The 18,226-nt window shown below is 41.3% G+C and overlaps 1 non-coding gene across 1 annotated transcript; it reads left to right on the top strand.

Annotated features, from left to right (window-relative positions):
* The first annotated feature begins 11,625 nt into the window (after window positions 1–11,625).
* TRNAK-UUU (transfer RNA lysine (anticodon UUU)) lies at window positions 11,626–11,698 on the top strand. The gene has a single exon. It is a non-coding gene; the product is annotated as a tRNA-Lys (tRNA).
* The last annotated feature ends 6,528 nt before the right edge of the window (window positions 11,699–18,226 follow it).

Below are 18,226 nucleotides of genomic sequence, written 5' to 3' on the forward strand. Positions count from 1 at the left end.
CTGTCTTGAGCTTCTGGCAATTCCCTGTTGATGTACAGCTGCAACAGGTTTTGAATGATCTTCAGCGAAATTTTACTTGTATGTTATAGCAATGACATAGTTCAAAAATTTCTGCATTGTGTTGGATCATCTTTCTTTGGGATGAGTACAAATTCGAATATCTTCCAGTCAGTTGGCCAGGTAGCTGTGTTACAAATTTCCTTACAAGTGAGCACGTCAAGTGCTGCATCCATTTGTTGAAACATATCAATAGGTGCTGTGTCAATTCCAGGATCCTAGATTTTTGCCATCGCCTTCAGTGCAACTTGGATCTCTTCCTTCAGTAGCATCGATTCCTGATCATATGCTACCTCCTGAAATAGTTGAATGTTGACCAATTTTTTGGATGCAGTGATTGTGTATTCTTTCCATCTTCTTTTGATGCTTCCCGCACCATTTAATATTTTCCCCATAGAATCCTCCAATATTGCAACTCGAGCCTTGAGTTTTTTCTTTAGTTCTTTCAGCTTGAGAAATGCCAAGCATGTTTTACCCTTTTGTTTTTTTAAACTGCAGGTCACTGCACATTTCATTATAATACTTTACTTTGTCTTCTCCAACCATCGTTTGAAATATTCTATTCAGCTCTTTTACTTCATTATTTCTTCCTTTTGCTTTAGCTACTCTATGTTTAAGAACAAGTTTCAGAGTCTCTTCTGACATTTGTTTTGCTCTTTTCTTTCTTTCCTGTCTTTCTAATGACCTCTTGCTTTTTTTCGGGTATGATGTCCTTGATGTCATCCAACAATTTGTCAAGTCTATTCCTGAGATGGTCAGTTATCTGTCAGTTTGTCGTACTGTGCTGGCTTGTGTGTTGCTGTGATGCTGGAAGCTTTGCCACAGGTATTTCAAATACCAGCAGATTCATCTCACGTGGACAGGTTTCAGTATCTCTTCCAGACTAAAACTGGGTAGGAAGAAGGAACTGGCAGTCTACTTCTGAAAAAATTGGCCAGTGAAAAGCTTGTGAATAGCAGCAGAACACTGTCTGATATAATGCCAAAAGATGAGCTCCTCAGAATAGAAGGCACTCAAAATATCCTAGGCATTAGTGACCTGAAATGGACTGGTATTAGCCATTTTTATTTGGACAATCATATGGTCTACTATGCAAACTGAAGAAGAATGATATTTCATTCATTGTCAAAAAGAATATTTCAAGATCTATCCTGCAATACTGTACTGTCAGTGTTAGGATAATATCCATATGTCTACAAGGAAGGCCAGTTAATAGGAGTATTATTCAAATATAGGCACAAAACACTAATGCCAAAGATGAAGTAAGTGAGGATTTTTACCAACTTTTGCAGTCTGAAATTGGTCAAACATGCAGTCAAGGTACCTTGATGATTACTGGGGATTGGAACGCAAAAGTTGGAAACAAAGAAGGAGTGGTTTTTGGAAAAAAAATGGCCTTGGTGATGGAAATGATGCCGGAGATTTTGTGATAAAATTCTGCAAGACCGACGACTTTTTCATTGCAAATGTCTTTTTCAAGTACATAATGGTGGATGCTTGACATTACACATGTTGCTTTTACAGCATTAAACAGCCAAGGTACTATCTAGCATTTCCACATACATACACAGACACACAGACATATACACATCCTCATCAGTTTTGTGTGTGACACTCTCGTTTTCTCCATAAGTGAAACCTACTACACACTATGTCTTGTTCTTATTGTACAAATTCCATGAGCCAACTGAAAGAACAAGTCTGACAGACAAGCCATGTTCTGCCAATATCAAAAAAGGCTCCATGTTATTTTTATGAATATTGGCAAAGTCTCTTATATGTGCAAAAAACTGGGATAAGAAAAAGCTAATAGGCTCTAGAAATCTGGTACGACTCTAACCTGACCCTACTAACGCCAGTAAATTTCCATTAGTCGTTAAACTAGCCCAAGTCAGAAGTGGCCCACCCAGCACTCATAGAAAGGCCAGCTTTGACCATTAATTGACCTCAACAGTGGATGCAGCAACAGGTGGAACCAATCAGAAGGAAAGTAATCACTTGGACCCTATTCCGAAGTGAGAGGTCTGACAAGAACCACGGCACTTCCTGTTTCCTGGCTGCCTTCTAGAATTTCCTTCCCCAATATGCCTGTGCAACCACCATCTTGCTGCCAAAATCACATAAAAGCTCTGCTTCTCCATAGCTCAGGGAGCCAGGTCTGACAAGCTTCTTTCCGGATCCTCGCTCTCTTCATTGTAATAAATTTATTTCTCTTTCTCAAAGACCTGTGTCCAGATAATTGGAAGTCTGAGCACAAGTACCCATCTTCTAGGCTTCTGTAACACCAGGAAATGAATTTTCTCTTAGTCTTCTTATGTAGTTCAAAGAACTGAGTTTTAACCATGATAAATCTCAGGGTTCTAGAAGAGTCTTGGAGCAAGCTCATTTATTTTCCACAAATATCACAAAAGAATTTCTAATTCCCATATCTTAAAGTGCATTTTTCAGTCTTTATCCATCGTCTCACTCACAAATCCAAGGGTGGAGACCAGAGTATTATCCTGAGTTCACTGTGTAACATTCTCACTAGTGTGTTCCAAGATATCTTGAATTTCATATAAGTTTATCTTCTCTCCCTTCCAGACTTCCTCCCTTGCCCCTCTACCCCCAGTTTTTCAAAATGCTCTTTTCTGTAACCTCCTTCTGTCTGGAAATGGCTTAAAAATTTTTTTAAGCAAATAAATGCTTCACTCACTTTGTTCTTGTGCTTTATATCCTGTCTATTTACCTTCTATCTTATTCTTATAATTCACCTTTCTCTAAATCCTGAAGCTACTGTTTCATTCATGCTTTATGAATTCCTCTTCTGAATTGTTCGTAGGGCCCGGAGTTACCTGATATCTCTAGTAGAAAAGACCCTTATAATGAAATGCAGAATGCTTCACTATGTGGTTTTCTCTGCCGTTGCTTTCCTCCATCAAATCTGGCACATACATTCTGATTGAGCAAACAGTAAATATAGTGAAGACTTTTAGGCAGCCAAAAGATTAATTTCTTTAGCTTTGTGCTTCAGGTTAAGACAAAGACAACTATAGAGGAAATCAAAAGAGCTGAAAATGGGGACTTGATTCTTTGCCACCCATAATACAAGGCAGAGACTTTTAACAACTCAAAGTTGTACAAAAGCCACCATGGAAATCTCTTGTGCCTATTTATCCAACACATCTTTCCAATCTTCTGCATTCACTTTCAAGTCCTGTAAAGAGTCAGCTTCCCCCACTGGTTCCTCAGTTCCTCCTGCCTAAAGCACCTGCTTATGCCTTTTAACACTGATCAACACTACCACAACGCTCAAGGAGCGTGATTCTCAGGAAATAAACCTCAGTTCTAGATAAAATTTAGCCAGCAGCACTTCAGGAATGAGGTGTATGTAGCTCAGCGGTAGAGCACATCCTTTGCATGTATGAGCCTCTAGCTTTCATCTTCCACACCTCTACATTTTTTCTCAGCTTCAATACTATTCAAACCCAATCTTGAAAGGATACAAATTCACTTCTCCTAATATTTTCCATTCAATTCCTGTGCACACAGACAGCAAAAACACAACTCAATGGACTTCCTTGAATGCTCTTTCACTTCTATGCTATGACCTTCTATATCCTTTAAGGTGACTGTGACAGCAGAAGGGGTATGACAAGAATGGGGAGAAAAGAACCAGATGCTAATGGAATCTCTTCAATCACCCAAAACAAAAGCCTGCACCTGTACTATTATTAAAGAGACAGAAAGACAGATAAGGGGTGGGGGCTTTGAAAGGGTCCTGTGGATAGTTTTTTTTTTTTTTTTTTAACCAACTAATCCACAAAGCCCCCTAGTGAATTTCCTTCCTGGGCTACCTCTAGTTATGCTGATGTCTGAATCATTTCAGGGCAAGACTGAGTGCATAACCTTTCCTTGTCTTTGATTCTGCTTTACTTGACTCCTGATGAAGTGACCAAGTGGTTAAGGCAATGGACTGCTAATCCATTGTGCGCTGGATGCGTGGGTCCATAATTCCATCCTTGTCCTTCCTTCCTCTTCCCCACTGTGTTGTGGGAGTGAGATTTGGAACCCTGGTTGCACAGTGGTTAAGGGGATCAGCTGCTAACTGAAAGGTACGCAGTTTGAATCCACCAGCCACTTCTTGGAAACCCTATGGGGCAGTTCAATTCTGTCCTATAGGATGGCTGTGAGTTGGAATCGACTGGACTGCAATGGGATTGGTTTTCTTCTTTTTGACTCCTGACAGGTCCATTGTGTCACCCAGTGAAACATGGACTTGGAGGGTCATCTTCCATTTGGCCAAGCACAGATTCTCCAGACAGACATCATTTTCCTCCAGCTCTTCATAATCTCACTGTATTTGGCTTGGAGCTCTGATATTGTCTCAAAGAACTTTCAGGTGGCAGGCAAAAACCGTTAGAAATAAGTCTCCATAAAGTAACAGGGATCCATATTTAAACGTGATTTCCCAGGGGAAACCAGTTATCCTTATGTCGATTTTGGCTCATGGCAATCCCATGTATGCTGGAGTAGAACTGTCCTCTATAGGGTTTTCAATGGCTGCTTTTTTGGAAGTAGATCACTAAGCGCCTCTGAGTGATTGGAACCTCCAATATTGCAGCAAGCAAGTGTTAACTATTTAAGACCACCTCAGAACTCCTTTCCCAGGGAAAAACAAAAACCCATCTGCCCCGTAGAGTTTCTAGAGACTGGCTGATGGATTATAACTGCCAACCTTTTGCTTAGCACCTAAGCTTTTAACCACTTGCACCACCAGGACTCCTTCCACGCATGGGGAACAGTTAAACTCTACGCCATCGAAGTCTCAGCCACTGGCATGCATAAAAACAAAAACAAAAAAACCTCACTGCTGTGGAGTGGATTCTGACTCATAGCAACCCCATAGGGTTTCTAAGGCTATCAATCTGCGGAAGCCTAATGATACATCTTTCTACTGAGGAGCCGCTGCTGGTTTCCAACACCAACCTTTCAGTGAGCAGGTGATCAGCTTAACCATTGAGCCACAGCCAGTATTAAGTCAAGGGGCTTCAGCTTGAAACTCCAAATTAGTTGCTTTTTCTCCACACAGTTTTCATGATATTAGCTTTCCAATCATCACACCAGGGTCCGGCACCTCCACTACTTCTGGCTACCAGAGGAACAGCAGATAATTCTAGGCTAAGAATACAAAAAAGCAAGACACAAAAAGTTGTGTCAGGAAACTTAGATCCAAATGGAAAGAAAAAAATAAATCCTAAGTGAAAAACAGGAAATATATGGTATCACAGACAATCACTGTTCTAGCAAGACCTGGAGTCCAAAACCTTGGTTGGGAAATCAAGCAGTGGCTTTTTCTTGTGAAGCTGCAGCTCTAGTTCTGAGAACCACACAGAAGCATGAGGGAGGCATGTTGGGGGATTAGCAAGAACTGCAAGCATATTAATCTTTTGTAAGAGCCCACTTGTGCTCCTGGACAGGCATTCAAACCTCAGCCATCACAGAGGCTAAAAGAATAAAAACTTCAGCTTCTTGACAAAATTTGTAGTGTCAGTCAACCCACATATGAGTTTTAGGAGGTAATCCTTAATCATTGTGTCTTCTCTTGCTTTTAGTTTTCATTTTGATATTTTTCCCCTGTGAGAGGTTTATATCTTCCTGAATATTGGAATACATTATATATGTCAACTCTTCAGTTCCTGCTCAGAACTAGTCACCTCCTCTATCCTAACCTCCCATGAATAAGCAACTGGGGCTTAGTTGGTGCTGGGAAGTAGCTGACGTGAGTGCTTAGAGGCAGGAAGTTGTGGTTCCCAAACCTGGGGAACTGCCTGAGAACTTTGTGAATATATGTATTCCTGATTCCACCTCTGTAGATCCTGAATGGACTGAGAATCACTAGACAGGGAAAGGGTGGGATCTATATCACTGAAAAGTCTCCACAGATGTTCCCATTTTTCAGCCATGTTTGAGAACGGCCAGCCTCAGAAGTGGTGCAGAGGGAACTGGAGTAAACTGAGCTGTTGGGAAATTTTCTCTAGGAGGAAGCAGTGGAGACAGGATAAAGGGGGGCTGGGAAAGTGAAAGTGAAGGTAACACATTCTGTGATGAAGAAAATGAAGGGGAAGATAGGAGGCAGGCGGTGGGTGTGGGTGTGGAAGAACAAGAAAAGAAGATGAAAGAAGGTTTGCAACTAAGTCCTTAGGATGTGTAGAATTTGGATGGTGAGGAGGTAGTTTGAGCCGGCCAGGGTTGCCTATATCTACTTTGCTCTCTCCACAATGCAGGAAGTAAGATAGTACCCTTCCTCCTAAGGAAAGTGGATTAAGGGTGTTGGCTTCATAAGAATTACCAATATTCAGCTGTGAGTCGCTGAGGAAAGAAAACATATATGGAGATGGCTGGGGACTGAACTCAGGGCCTTGCGCATGCTAGGCACACATCTTACCACTGAGTTATACCCCACTGCGAGCCAGACTTAATGAGACTACTCTTGATACTGACTTCCAGCATGATCTGCACGCATTTTAAAACGTTGAGTTTTCACAAGTCAAAATTCATTATGTTCAATTCTCATGTTCCTGGATTGGACCCTACCTCGTAGCTATGCCAGGAGAAGGGGTGAGGGTGAGGGTAGGGGGAAGGAAACTCATTCCGGACCAAAAGACTCTAAGATCTTCCAGCAGTTATTGGCTTCTTCAAGGGGTCTTTCGGTCAAATGCCAGAGTGTCAGTCAGCTCCAGTCCACCATGTGGGAGAGTCGCGGGATTGAACATTCTGAATAGTCTTCTGATTGTCTTCTTGAAAAGTTTGTGCCTATGAAGTTTGCAGAAAGTCACAAAAGATAGTTCAGGGGAATACAAAGATGTGTTGGGTGAGTGCTCGGAAGGAATGAGGATCCAGGTGCAGAGATAAAACTACCAACAACAAGAAAAAAACCATTTCCATCGAGCCCATACTGACTAAAGCGACCCTATAGGACAGAGTAGAACTGCCCCACAGGGTTTCCAAGGAGCCCCTGGTGGATTCAAACTGCCTACCTTTTGGTTAGCAGAAATAGCTCTTAACAAGTAGGCCACCAGGGTTTCCGAAATTAGGCTAAAAGTTAATTAACTCACAGCATTTGACTGAAACAGGAGCCCTGATGGCGCGGTGGTTAGGAGCTATAACTGCTAACCAAAAAGGTTAGCAGTTCGAACCCACCAGCCTCTCATCATGGGGTAGGATCTGCTCCATGGCAACGTGTTTATTAGACAACAGCGAAGGGCGACTAGTGCAGCCATGCTTCTTGCAAAGGGCTGCGTCCCACACCTGGGTTTGGAAACGTGGTTTTGCCTCCGCAAGGTTGTAGCTCTGATATTGAGAGAGAAGAAAGATGGACGGATGCTCCTGTAATTAAAGCGTATCATTTAGACCTAATTATTTCCTTAATGAGGAAGCACAAGAGAAGCGCTTTATTGGATGGGCACAACCTTCAAAACAAATTCGCTCCTTATAAACTTTCCCTACGACTGGGGAAGTTAGCAAGTTCCTGATGTGGTACGACTGTTAATCCAGATATAGAGAAAATCCAAGTCTTCTTGGCTGGAGGGAAGGGTGTCCAAAATCTATAGATTATGTTACTACTTTATCAGAAAGACACCTCTCTGGGAATTGGATTGCGAGGAACAGTAGGCGTGAGGAAGGAAGTGAATAGGAGAGAGTGGGGGAATTTATGACGGGGGAAAGGAGGATACTGAGCGGAGGGGAGAAGCAGCAGCAGAGGGGTAGATGGCAGAGAGAAGGGGAATAAGGTTTGAAGATGAGTCTCTAAAAACGGATAGGATATGGCCCGTCACGGAGGCAGAAAGTGATCAAGCTCCCATGCTTTCTGCAGGCCTTCGGGAAGAGAGAGGCTAAAATAAGTGCTTTCAAAGCGTATGTCTCACAAAAAGATACGACTAGTTTTGCCCAAAATTTTGCGACCTCCAGGTGAAATCGCCGAGCATTTTGGAATGCGCTCCCGTGCTTCCGTGTTTCTGGAATAGCAGTTGCTGAGATTGGAGTCTTTGGAAAAAGCCAGAGGCAGGCCCGGTTGTGCGGATTCCACGTGCTAGCAAAGCAACGTGAAGCTTAAAAATAGAATCCCCAAACGACTTTGGGCTAGAATATCTTTTATTTGCAGCAACTTGGCTTTAGCGTGTTTGGGCTTAATACTGAATGAAAAAGAAAAGTCAAGCAGTGACCAAGCCTTTTTGGTTTGAATAGACTCTTACCGAACCCATCAAACTCCTGGAGAGCTCAGTGCACCAGGCCTCTAGTCTGAGGATCTAGGATTCATGACCCTGTTCTGGTGTAGATGCTTTAAGTTTTCCCATAATTCTTTCTCACTCATACACAAATGGCTACTGAGCCCACCTTTCTCCTAGAGCAGCTCTGGGAATATTTACAGTGCATTTTACTACTGACATGCTTGCTTTTCTCAATGGGACTCTGAAGAGCAAGACTTCAAATGTGGAAAGTCAGATTTGCAGTATCATTTGAGAGTTATTCATTCAATGTGCACAGCAACCTTATTCTCTGTCCTACTGTCAAATAGATGAGTAAAATAGGGACTTAAGGAGTGAGGAGGATGGCACAGAGTTGAGCGGTAAAGGTTGATAATGGAATTTAAATGTGGAAATTTTTAAGAACATCCCCAAGTCTCTGGATTGTGGAGATGCTAAGTCCTTTCACTTTGGGAAAGGAGGAGTGGACATTACTTGTTGTTTTTTTCTTTTTCTTTAAGGGCATTGGATAGGATTGGAAAGTGGAGAGAAGGAGTTTGATCTGGGATTTCATTTATTCAGGATACTTACAAATTTAAGGTGCATATTCACCTTAGTGTTTGGTAAGCTTGGTGATTCTTGAGACTAGAATGTTACAAAGGCCTCTCATCTGGACATTTGTGTAAAGCACGTGGCTGTAGAGAAGTGAGTATCTGCACAAAGGTAGGGTGAGTCCTGAAGACAGTGCATTGTAGTTTGAAGATTTGGAGCTCCTTAAAGGTATTCATTGAAAACCAAGCGATGAGCTTTGCCTCTAGAGTGATCGTGGACTCTGGAGTTCACACTGATTATCATTATCTTCTTGGAATTTCTTAGTAGACCTAAGAAGGAGCAACCTCCAAGTGAGATGACTTGTATGTCTTCTTTGCCAATTTCTGTCCCAATAAGGATCTTCTCCATTTCACAGGAATCACATGAAGTCCCCTTTTAACTTGGGAGGACTCCATTTTTCTAACAGAACTTGCCTCCCAGCTGACCAGGAAGGCAGCTCATCAGAGCATTTGAATGTGAGAGGAGTAAAGAGAAGCAAAAGTCCCTTTTGAAGAGACCATTAGACAGATGTCAGCCACAAAGATATGCAACCATTTGTGTGTGGGTAGAATGATAGCCCTCCCCCCCCCCAAAAAAAACAAACCAAACCCGTTGCCTTCGAGTCAATTCCAAATCATATCGGCCCTAGAGAGCAGGGGTTAATATGGCTCTGAATGTTGCGAAGCACAATTAGGATAGTTTTGGGGTGGCTGAACTCAGGGGTTGATCTTGTGGCTAGAGCAACCTGGATTCCAAATATACACTCCTAAGTTCCCAATATGGAGGGATGCAGGAATGCGTTGTTGTTAAATTAACAATAAAGAAGCTCAGCCCATTTGAGATTTCCAAAGCCTCTTTAATGTTAATTATTGATATGTGACAGAAGAAACTTCACCTATATCAATTCTCCCTTCCAGAAACACCTCAGGAATTAGTAGTCACTGGGAGCCAATTCAAGAATCTTCTACTCGTTGTGCAATAAGAAATAAACAAACATGGAGGGATTTGAACCCTCAGTCTTCTAGATCTGGAATCAGAAACGTTATCCATTAGACCATGCAGCCAATACTGTGAGGATATGGTACAAGCAAATAACTTAAAGTGTTGATAAGGGAACATAGTTTTCTGTTTTCAATTTTATAACTTACAATTGAAGGCAATTTTTACAACATTCAAAAAAGGAGTCAAATATCATCTGAAGACTCTGAAAACAATTTAGAATTAGTAAACCAAGATTGTGAGATAATTTCCAGGGCTCTCTCATCTAGGTCACTTATAATGATGATGCATTTGGGTGGACAATTATAAGCCAAGAACTGAACTCTGCCATAAAAGGATACAGATCACAAGAAGCTGGTATGTTCAGATTTTTTTTCTCAAATATAATATGGTGTTGCTCCAGGGAGAAAAGTCTGGAAGCTCAAACAAGAGCTCCCTTTGTCAGAAATGTCTGCCCTAATGCCAGGAAAATATTCTATTACAATCCATTTATAACAAAGATTTTTAAAACACAGCTTTTAAAATACTTTATCCTTTACCCACAAGTAAAAGAATCACCTGAGACAGAGGTGGGATGAGGTAGTGTGTCCCAAATCTCCCTGGGAGAGTGGTCCCTATGTGTGAGGTGCAGGTTGGTGTCTTCCAGTCTACATCAAATGTAGAAAAAGCAGACAAAATAGCTTGGAGGGATGCTTGTCTCATTGAAATGCTAACTAAACCCAAGGTATTTTGCTTAAAAGTCTTTCCCTAGTTTCCCTGTGGATTGATCCACAAAACATTTCAAGATGATTTTGTGTGACCCATCCCCAACCCCGCCTTGTATACTGGTAGGATAGGAGAGAGGAGAAATCCACAAATTCGTGAAGTTAAGTAATCACAAATTCTCTCAATTTTCTCATAGTCTGTTTCTTGGAAGTGCCAAGTTATTTTTAAGAAGTAACAATAGTCTTTCCCATTCCCTGCCCTGTCTTTCCTCCCTAGAGAGGTTAAATTTCCTTCACTCCAAAACTTCCCCCTTTGTTCCCAGATCCCTTTTACAGTATTTTCTCCAGGTTTGGGTCAAAACTCAAAACTATCTTAGGTCATATTCTGGATGTAGTAAAGTACACTAATTCGTCAAGAAAATTATCATTTTCACTTGGATCTGAATAGCAAATAGTATTCATGACATGAAGACCTGAAGGAGGAAGAGAAAAAGGAGACCAAAGAGAAGGAGGAGGAGAAATAAAATGAAAAGAAGTGGCTCACAGATGGTAACGAAGGGCATCAAGAAGAAAAGCAAGCAAAGAAGTGCAGAAGACTAAACCCATACATCTTTGCTTGCCCCACCATTATGGAACATTCTGTTTGGTCTTCAGTTTTTCTCTCCTTTATCTCTTTTCTCCTCTGCCTCCCAAGGATGCAAGAAAAATGTACAAGACAATGCAAAGGAATACAAAAAAGAGTAGCATGAGTGTTGCTTTAAGAAAAATAGATGCGGGTGGGCTTGAAACCCTCTGGGTGTAGCAATGTGTCCTGAAAGCTGGTAGTGCTTTGTCTAGGTGACCAAGTCTGTTTGTGAAAGCCTAAAGAGTTACAAGACAAGAAAGAAGGAAGGGAAATTCTCCTAGTGCTATGACATCTTTTTGGAACAGAAACTTCTTGCCAGCAGGAGAATTACAAAGAAGCTATCTGGAAACCAGGACATGAAACATAAAACCAACGGACCTACATAAAATCTCCATTAAGTGCTCAAGGAAAGTTGAATGTAGAGGCCTGGGTAGCTCAGTTGGTAGAGTATCAGACTTTTAATCTGAGGGTCCAGGGTTCAAGTCCTTGTTCAGGCGTTATTCTCTTTTTACCCTAGTTATTTCCCTTAGAAGCCTATTGACATTCCACTTCCCCTTAGAGGAACTCTTCCAGACATTTACTATAGGCTTCTTGACTCATCTCTTCCTGCTCTTTGCTCAACAAGAGTCAGAATAGAGCAGGGAGAACAGAGAAAGGACAAAGGGTTAAATGCTTAATTAATAGCCAAAAGGTTGGGGGTCTGAACGCACCAAGAGGTTCCTCAGAAGACAGGCGTGGTAATCTGCTTCTGAATGGTGAAAGCCTAGAAAACACTATGGAGGAGTTCTACACTGCCCAGAAGGGGTCAGAAAAAGTTGAGGCAGCCCAGTTCTTCCAAATGAGATGAAAGTTTCTAAAAACAAACTTCAGAGCCAGGGCCAAGACGGTGGAATAGTCATATGCTTCTGGTGGTCCCTCTTATAACAAAGACCTAAAAAAACAAGTGAATAAATTATATATGACAATCTACGGGCTCTGAATATCGAAGGAAAAGTTGAGGAATTGGACCAAGTGGCAGGGGGAGGGAGAGATTGTTCAGAAGCAGTGAGGAGTTGCCAGACCTGACCTGGTGGGAACCAGCACCCCTCAGGCCAGATCTGCTGGCACAAGCTTGGTGAGGCAAGCAGAGGTGTTCAGGACATGTTTTCCACATTGGAAGAGACTGATTGATGGAGAGTTCACTCATGCTTACAGAATCAGTGAAAAGTGATGCTCTTAGCAAAAGATAAGGATTGCATCTAATCTAACCCAGGGGCCAAAAAAACACCCGTTTGGAAAAAACTCTCTCCCATTTAACTGATCCCTCCCCACCCTGCACTGGGTCCTAAGCAGGATTCAGTGATAGCTGCTTTCCCTGGGCTGGAAGTAGGACATGCCTTGAGCCCTGCGCCATCCTCCCAGCCTGGGAGAAGGAACAAATTAACAAACAAGGGGGAAAAATAATCTGCCAGCTCCTGTAAACTGGGAACTCAGGGCAGAAACAGTTCTTCTGCCTAAGCACAGGCATAAGTGGTCCATGGACTTTCAAACCTGCATGGACCTGTGTGGGACCATTTCAACAGTGTAGGCCCTCATTAGCACAGTTTAACAGGGTATATACCTGAAGACTAATGTCAACTGTTTCAGCTATATGGTGAAGAGTCAGGTTCGTGACTTCTGACATTGCTCTGCCTATTAAGCACGGTCCTCACCTAACCACATCACGGGCCTGAGGACTGGTGGCTTCACCTATGTGACCTAGCCACCCTTGACAGGGATCTAAGGCCAAGTGGTGTCTCTCAGTCTTACAGCCAACAGCATTGTGAGCCCATAGTCTGGCTGCAAAGCTTGCTCAAGCCACACACACTGCAGGCTGGATAAAAAATGCCCACCCAGGCACTCTGGGAACCAGGGACACATTTTCCTCACAGGCACTCAGGGGTTGTTATCAGTCCCCTGCCTTGCTCAGGGCATCACTCCCTATTGCAAACAGATACTTGTGCCTACACCAATCATACCTGCTCATCTAAGACTGTAGGTGAGAGCCTGCTCCACACACTTGGTGACTGACTACCTGGACACCTGAGCTGAATCCATACAAGTGAACTGACTCCTGGATTCATATACCTAGTAACAGCTCCAACCAACTGGTGAGAGGACATTAGAGCTTCAAAGGCATCAATAATCAAACCAGTTCACCTGAGCAACTTATTTGGGCAATTATCAAAATGAAATAAAACAAGAAGCTAGGACACAGTAAGTAAACATAAAATAAATAAATACAATAACTTTATTGATGGCTCAGAGACAACAGTGAATATCAAATCACATAAAAAGGCAGACCATGACAGCTTTAGCAAAGCTCCCAAAATAAAGAATCAAGAAATCTTCCAGAGAAAGGGAAATTCCTGGAATTATCAAAGGCAGAATACAAAAGATTAATATAGAGAACTTCTCAAGAGATCAGGAAGGAGATCAGGCAAAATGCAGAACAAGACAAGGAAGGCACAGACAGAGCATTAGAGGAACTTAAGAAGATTAGAGAAGTGCATAATGACAAATTTAATAGGCTGCAAGAGTTCACAGAGAGACAGCAAACAGAAATTCAAAGGATTAACAATAAAATTTCAGAATTAGACAATTCAGTAGAAAGTCAAAGGAGCAGAACTGAGGAAACGGACGTCAGAATTATTGAGATTGGAAGACAAAGCACTTGACACTGACATATTTGAGGTAAAATCAGATAAAAGAATTATAAGAAGAAATCCTTAGAATTATGTGGGACTCTGTCAAGAGAAATAACCTACAAGTGATCTGAGTACCAGAACAGAGGTGGATAACAGAAAATACAGAGAGAATTGTTGAAGATCTGTTGGCAGTAAACTTCCCTGATATTGTGAAAGATGAGAAGATACCCATCCAAGGTGCTCATTGAACCCCATACAAGGTAGATCCTAAAAGGAAGTCGCTGAGACATAATCAAGCTTCCCAAAGCCAAAGGAAAAACAGAGAATTTTAAGAGCAGCTAGGGATATACGAAAAGTCACCTACAAATGAGAGTCAGTAAGAATAAGCTCTGACTTTTACTCAGCAGAAACCATGTAGGCAAGAAGGCAAAGAAATGACATACTTAAAGCCAAGACAGATTTGTTTGTTCTTTTGGCAGTCCATGGTACATGCAATATTCTTTGCCAACACCACAATTCAAAGGGGTCAATTCTTCTTCGGTCTTCTTTATTCATTGTCCAGCTTTCACATGCATATAATGCGATTGCAATCGCCATGGCTTGGGCCAGCCTCACCTTAGTCTTCAAGGTGACATCTTTGCTTTTCAGCACTTTAAAGAGATCTCTTGCAGCCAATTTGCCCAATGCAATGGATCTTTTGATTTCTTGACTGCTGCTTCCATGGGTGTTGATTGTGGATCCAAGTAAAATGAAATCCTTGACAACTTCAATATATATATCCATTTGGATTTGATCATACAATCCAGAATATGAACGAAAAGACTTTTTGTTTTTTGACCTAAACTAGGAGAAAATCTTGTACAGAGACCTTGCAGAGGAAGGCTTGGAGTCAAGGAGAAGTCTCCTTTCTCTGTAGGAATTGGGGATCAGTTGCAGCAGAAGAGGTGAGAGGCCAAGTGACCTGGAGGTCTTTTATAATGCATCGCCCCCTTTTCTCTTCTCTCCAAAAGCTGTAACTATGCACCTTCTATCTGTCTGTCACAGGCCATGCCTAAGCCAATTTTGAGGTTACCTAGTTGACTTGGGAAGGACTAAACTACATAGCCTCTGCACCTATGCTAAAAATTGATGCTTATGTAGTTATTACCAATTGTACAGAGTCTCTGACTTTTTGTGGTCACAGCTCCCTCTTTCTAAGCTAAAAGCAGGATGTAAAGAGTAGAGGGGCCACATAGAATTTCTTTAGAAAAAAGTTGGTGTCATGAATTGAATTGTGTCCCCCAAAAATATGTGTATCAATTTATTGTCTACCATCTTGTCACCTGGGGTGATTTTTCTAAGTGTTGTAAATCCTATCAGCATGATGCTAATGGGATGGGATTAGCGGCAGTTGTATTGATGAAATCTGCAAGATTACATTGTGCTTTAAGACAATTTCTTCTGAGATATAAAAGAGAGAAAAGAGCAGAGACAGGGGCACTTCATACCACCAAGAAAGCAGAGCTGGGGGCAGAGTGCATACTTTGGACCTGAGGTTCCTGCACTGAGAACCTCCCAGACAAAGAAAATATTGATGACAAGTTCCTTCCCCTAGAGCTGAAAGACAGAGAAAGAGTTTCTGTGTAGCTGATGTCCTACATCTGGACTTGTAGCCTATTAGACTGTGAGAAAATTCATTTCTCTTTGTTAAAGCCATCCACTTGTGGTATTTCTGTTACAGCAGCAATAGATAACCAAGACAGCTGGGTTTTAATAGGCTTCTTTTAAGAGGTATAAATATGCAGAGCAAAGAACTGGGAACTTTTTAAAAATTATTATTATTTGCATTTAAGCAAAACCTAGTGAACTTCCCCAGTCACAGTGGTGCTTAATCTAAAAGCTGCCTGCCTGTACTTCTCCTACTCTCAATACCACTCCTACCACTCCATGGGTGGAAATTGGGAAATCCCTGCAGCTACCACTGAAGCCACCAATACCAACGATGTCTGAATTGCAAACAAAAATTCATCCTCACCTGGAGAAACCCCAAGATTATGGCCCCTGGACACCCTTTTAGCTCAGTAATGAAGTCAATCCTGAGGTTCAGCCAAAGATTAGATATGCCCATAAGACAAAACTAGACCGAATGGGCACACCAGCCCAAGGACAAGGACTAGAAGGCAGGAGGCGATAGGAAGGTAATAGGGAAACCAAGGGTGAGAAGGAAGAATGTTGACATGTCGTGGGGTCATTAGCCAATGTCATAAAACAATATGCGTACTAACTGTTTAATGATAAACTAGTTTGTTTTGTAAGCCTTCATCTAAAGTACAATAAAAAGTAAATAAATAAAAACTCAAAATGAAAAAGAAATTTCAGCCTCACATGAGCCCTCCACAGTGCTCAGCCTGTCTACCCCAGGAAGGAAAGAACAGTGAATCACTCTCAAAGGCAAGGAAGTCTTGGGCAAAATGAACAGATTTCTCTTCTGGGACAAGCCTGCTTCTCTTTTCCTTGCCCTCTTCCTCTCTCTCCTTTTTCTCCTTCTCTTCCTTCCTTTCACCCTACCCCACCTCTTGCCTCTCTCGTTCAGCTGTGCACTCCAGAATGAAGTTTTCACAATACTTCAGCACACTTCTAGTCCCATGCGTGCCCATTTTAATCTCTGTATTGAGATTCGCATGTAGTTGATATCTTCATTTTCCATGTCACTTGATAATTTCTTCCCTCCCCTATACACACAGTGTAATATCTTCCCAGCATAGGCCCGGGCTCGTTCAGGTCAACTGCAGAGCAGGGAGAAATGGAAGGAAGATGAATTTTTTTCTTCGAATTGAGAAGGCTTGAACCTCACACTGGGGAGAAAGAAATTGTAAAAGAATCTAAAATATTTTTGCAGGAAATACTTTAAAAATTTACATCCGAACCGATGGTCTCACCGAAATGTTAAGGCAGAAAGCCTCGACTCTTTGCTCATTGGAAACTGGTTTGAGAACCTGTGAGGACACGTGGAGGGCTTTTATTAAAATTCACTTTGCAGATGGTCTTCAGCTGCTGCAAATTTCTCATTCCTTCCAGAGAGGCCAATTCTAAAAGACAAGCTATCACCCAACAGAGTGTTTCTTCTTTATTTTCTGTTCTCCAAAGAAAAAAAAAAAAAATTTTTTTTTTTTCTTTATTTTCAGTCATGCCTCAGCCTGTTTTCAGACCACAGCACTCTGGCACATACACTACACTACTTGACTTCTGGCTTCTCTAGCCTCCTTAACACACATGCAAATTAGGGTTACAAATAAATTTGACTTCTCTGTTTAGCTAACAGAGCCCCTGGGTGGTGCAAATGGTTAACACGTTGGGCTGATAACCAAAAAGTTGAATGTTAGAATCCACCCAGAAGCCCTGGGAAGAAATGTTGGGCTCTCTACATCTGAAAAAAATCAGCCATTGAAAATCCTATGAAGCACAATTGTACTCTTGTACAGGTGGAGTCACCATTCATCAGAATCAACCGAAAGACAACTTATTATTATTATTTGTTTTATTTTAGCTAATAATGGTAAATTGTAAATATACAAAGTAGGCTTGATTAAGATTAATATCATTTTAAAATGACAAATTACAAAAGTAAATACTTCCTCAGATTTGTGTATTCTCTTGGATTATAGGCATCTAACCAATCTTACAATATCGTAAGTGGCAACACGTTCTACTGCTTGACCATTAAGTGGCCAGCACCACATTCCACTCACCCAATTCCTGAAATTGTTTCTACTTTATTTAATAGGAGGCGTCCAATATCCTGTCACAGTCTAATTGATACAAAAGAGTCTAATGCTCACAGACCATGAAACACAGTTCTTAGAAAGCACCTATCTGCAGACCACAATATGAGCAGCATTAATGAAGAGACAGGATGTACTGAAAGTGAGAAGATAGCCAAGAAAATCTGTCTTCTTTTTGTTTAAACTGAGGCTTAGCTCACAAAGAGTAAAATGCATATAACTTAATTATTCAGCTTGATGAGTTACTACATGTGTATCTCATATAACCAACATCCAGACCAAGGTAAAGAAATGTTCAGCTCTCAGAAGCTCCTTGTATCTATCCCAATCAATTCCAATCTTCAGACCTCTACCACCATTTTCCTGTTTTGAAAAACTATAAATGGAATCATACAACATGTGTTCATCTGAGTATAGAATCATTCAAGGTAATTTTTATTAGATACATCCATCTTGTGTCTAATAGCAGTATAGATACATCCATCTTGTGTCTAATAGCAGTAGTTTTTTTTATTGCTGTCATATTTCACTGTACTAATACTGTACACCACAATTTTTTCATTTGTTTTGCTGTTGATGTACATACCAAAAAAAAAAA

Source organism: Elephas maximus, chromosome 1 (assembly GCF_024166365.1).
Source record: "Elephas maximus indicus isolate mEleMax1 chromosome 1, mEleMax1 primary haplotype, whole genome shotgun sequence".
Classification (NCBI taxonomy): Eukaryota; Metazoa; Chordata; class Mammalia; order Proboscidea; family Elephantidae; genus Elephas; species Elephas maximus.